This window comes from Castor canadensis, chromosome 11 (genome assembly GCF_047511655.1).
Source record: "Castor canadensis chromosome 11, mCasCan1.hap1v2, whole genome shotgun sequence".
In the NCBI taxonomy this organism is placed as follows: Eukaryota; Metazoa; Chordata; class Mammalia; order Rodentia; family Castoridae; genus Castor; species Castor canadensis.
Genome location: NC_133396.1, coordinates 18,122,565 through 18,126,899, shown reverse-complemented (window position 1 = coordinate 18,126,899; position 4,335 = coordinate 18,122,565). Strand labels below are relative to the sequence as shown.

At 40.6% G+C, this 4,335-nt stretch overlaps 1 non-coding gene across 1 annotated transcript; it reads right to left on the bottom strand.

The window, feature by feature from the left end:
- Positions 1–313: 313 nt before the first annotated feature.
- LOC141414312 (U6 spliceosomal RNA) lies at positions 314–416 on the bottom strand. The gene has a single exon (XR_012439372.1). It is a non-coding gene; the product is annotated as a U6 spliceosomal RNA (small nuclear RNA).
- Positions 417–4,335: the final 3,919 nt, after the last annotated feature.

The following is a 4,335-nucleotide window of genomic DNA, read 5'->3' as shown; positions in this document are numbered from 1 at the left end:
GGTGCCCCTGAGTAACTTACTTAACTGCTCTGTGCCTCTGTTTCCTTGGCTGTAAAATGGGACTATAAGAAACCTACCTGGGCTATATGGAAACTTTAAATTCACTAGTATAGCACTTCTCTCAAAGTATGGTCCTGGGACCCCATGGAAGTCCCCAGAACTCTGTTTTTTCGCAAAGCAGCATTTTTATTTCAAATTTAAAATAAAAATATGGGGGCTAGTGGAATGACTAAAGTGGTAGAATGCCTGCCTAGCAAGCATGAGGCCCTGAGTTCAAACCCCAGTACTGCCCAAATTAATTAATTAATTAATTAAAAATATGGAATGCTTCACGAATTTGAGTGTCATCCTTGGACAGGGACCATGCTAATCTCTGTTTATTCCAATTTTAGTATATGAGCTGCCAAACAGAGCACCTCAAACAGAGGTCATGAGGACAACACCATTTACACAGTAATACTAAGACATTGTTTACCTTGATTGCTCTCCAGTGGAGTTTTCCAGAGACCACACAATGTATGACATCACAGCAGATCTAAGGTAGGCATATGAATCCAGGTATCTTTGATTAAGCTAGACGTTCGTTAAAGGGATTTGGGAAAATAGAAAATAATATCATTCTTGCCAAAATGTTCTCGAGACCCATCTCCAAAATAACCAGAACAAAATGACTGGAGGGGTGGCTCAAGCAGTACAGCACCTGCTTTGCAAGTATGAAGCTCTGAATTCAAACTCCAGTCCTACCAAAAAAAAATTTTTTTTTAAATATTTTATTTTGCAAAATACAGTTGTTTTCATAAAAAATGTTTTATATATGTAATGGATTTATCATTGGTATTTTTGACAGATGCATGCTTTAAATTTTTCAGTTTTAATTTCTAATACCTTAAATATCAGTAAATGATGTGCTGGAACCAGCTTGCACCAGCTTGGACAAGTTGTAAACATCTCTTTCCGCTTCACATTCAGTAATGTCAGATTGGTATCTTGAACTTGACCCTGGTGGAAGTATTTACACCATGGAAATTGGCGAATGCTACAAATAAGGACTTTTCCCTGGAGAACCAATTGTTAAACATTTGCTATCTTAACAACAGATATAATCTACATAAACAAAGCTCTTTGGGCCCTCAAAAAATTTTATGAACAAGCCAAAAGGTTTGAAAGCCACTGAATTAGCATTTATGAAATACTTACGTCAGTGCCTGGTATCTGGTATGTCCTCTGTAACTAATTGTAATCAGGGACTTAAACTGAAATGAATGGCCTTACTCTGTGTTGTTTCTTATTTTCTTTCTTTTTTTTTTTCTTCAGTACCGGGGCTTGAACTCAGGGCCTTGAGCCGCTCCACCAGCCCTTTTTTGTGAAGGCTTTTTTTGAGATAGGGTCTCTCGGAACTGTTTGCCCAGACTGGGTTCGAACCACGATCCTCCTGGTCTTTGCCTCCTGAGTAGCTAGGATTACAGGTAGGAACCACCAGCGCCTTGTTTCTTATTTTCTAAGCCCCCTTATGTTCCTTCCATTTCTTGGAGTCCTGCTTGCCTCTCACCCCTCCATTCAACCTTGGCCCACCAGAAAACTACTCTGCCCCAGGGCTTTGAGGGACCACCCACCTCTGGGCCTGTGCCCCAGAGAAAGCTAACAGCCACAGCTTTGTTACCACCTACTTGGCACAGAGAGCACATCTGTGAAAGGCCCTTGTTTACAGTTCCAACCACAAAGCTAATTGTTTGTGTCTTTAGCTAACAGGCTGTGGGTGATTACAGGCCCTAGGGTGGTTGTGGGCATTGTTCAGAAGGTTCTGGCTTTGAGATCTCCTTGAAGGCTTACTTGGGTTTGGCGGTTTCATCGTGTTATATTTTAAGAGAATTACTGGGAAAGCCTTGCCAGATAATGCAAACCTGACTAAGGGTGCTGCAAAAGGTCCCTGGTAGAAGCATCTCCAAAGCCAGGAGTGACAAAGAGCCTGGGGCATCTGGCAGATTCCAGTGAAAGAGATTTTCTGAGGGGATACAAATTGGTGGCAGTTTTTTATACATATATATTTTTGTTTGTTTGTTTGTTTTTACATTTACTTACATGTGTTGATGAGAGTTTCTTAAACACAACAAAAAACTTTCAAGACCAGAGCTCAGTGAAGCCTAAGCATAAAAATTACTGAACAAATAATAAATAATAATAATAAAGAGTAAACAAATAGGCTGCCTAGAAAAAAAAGAATGGAGGTGAGGCCATCTCAACCCCAAAGAGAGTGAGGATACAAAAATTAACATCCAATACAGGATAGAACCTAACTTTTTCTCCTTGCTTTGTTTAATTCACTGATTTCCTAACCTTGGTCATTTGAATATCACAACTGGGTTCCACGTACACTGTTATTTATTTAACATTTTTCTCTCAATTGTCTTGCCTTTTTTAAAAACTTAAATTATTTTGAAAGGAGCTGTCATACTTTGAAGGTAAGCAAAAAATCAGTGTCATTTGCTATGTAAAAATAGATTCAATAATAACCAAACATTGTTATTAAACTCTAGGCTCTATAGCCAAGCAAAGACTCTAACCCTGAGGCCAACATTCTCTGTCTTAAAGAGGTTAACAAGTGTCAAAGACAGGCATTAAGACATATTGGAGCCAGTAGGTAGCTCATGCCTGTGTCCTAGCTACTCAGAGGCAGAGATTGGAAGGATCGCAGTTTGAGGCCAGCCCAGGCAAAAAGTTCATGAGAACCCCATCTTAATCAATAAAAATCTGGGTGCAGTGGTGGGCACCTGTCATCCCAGCTATGCAGGAAGCATAAATGGGAGGATTGTGATTCAGGATGGCCCAGACATAAGCCTGAGACTCTACTAAAAAAAAACAAAAAAAAACACCGCTGAGCGCTGGTGGCTCACGCCTATAATCCTAGCTACTCAAGAGGCAGAAATCAGGAGGATTGCTGTTTGAAGCTGGCCCAGGCAAATAGTTTGCAAGACCCTATCTCCAAAACATCTTCACAAAAACAGGGCTGGTGGAGTGGCTCAAGGTGAAGGCCCCGAGTTCAAGGCCCAGTACCACCCCCCCCCCCAAAAAAAAACACCTAAAATAAAGGGCAGGTGGTGTGGCTCAAGTGGTAGAGCACCTGCTTGGCAAGTACCAGGTCCTGAATTCAAAAGGAAAAAAAAAAAAAGATAAAAGAAACTATACATATTGGCACCAAAGTGAGCTTTTCTCATTTTCTTAATGAACCTTTCTTTTTGACTTAATTAGGGTTGAAAGAAATTCTAGGAATATTTCCTGTGGCTCTTCTCCACTCTAAATGCAGCAATGTGATCAAGTACTCCCTTCCCTGGGTTCCCTGCTCTACTCCCTGTGCCCAGAGTGGACCTGGTGCAGAGTAGTGCTCAATAAATATTTGTTGACTACATGGATTCATTAATATGCAAAATGAGATAGGTACAAGGATATTGACTTCAGCAATTCTTATTCTAGGAAATAGTTGGAAACAGGTAAGTCCATTAAGAGGGGAGCAGGTAAATTATTATCATATAATGGAATCCTTGTAAATGCAGTCTTTATAAAAATGAGGCAGCTCTATGTGTAGTATGTGGAACTCACTGATGTGTTAAGTGAAATAAACAAGGTATAAAGCAGTCTTGTACAGTATGCTTGCATTAATTTCTTAAAATAACTATGTGGATGTATGCATTTATAGATACATAAAATATATCTAGAAAATAATACACAAAAACAGGTAAGAGTGGTTACTTCCAAAGAGATGAACCTGAGACCAGAGATGGGAAAAGCATGCTCTTCTGAAATTTCTGTAAGACACACACATCAACTATTTAAGAAATAGACACAAAAGACGAGAATTGGAAAGAGAACTAGATCAGCATGGTTCCAGTGTGACTTAGAGGTGTGGCCTACCCCATACCTTCTAGTGAACCACTTGGGGGACCCTGCACCCCTCTCTGGGGAGCCATGGCTTACAGGAAAGCCCTGTCTGCATGGCATGGGTTGTTGGAAGCACATCTCCATAGATGGGCTGTCTAATCTCTGAATCTTGACACCTGGGTTTTCCCTCCACCTAATTTGAGCATTCTTCATATCACTTACTTGGGTAAAACATATCTTGCTCCTGATCAGCCCATTAGCTGGAGAAGTCATGCAACCTTTGACTGGCATTCTTGGTATGTGCTCCAGCTCATTGAGTCATTCATCCCTTGCAAGCTTTCCCAGGGGAGGTTCCTTTCCCAGAAAACAGGAGTGGCTGCAGACCTGGCTTTTCTTTCCATATGTTACCCAACTCTAATAAACACACACTAAAGACATTTTAAGGTTTTTGCCAGTGTCGCT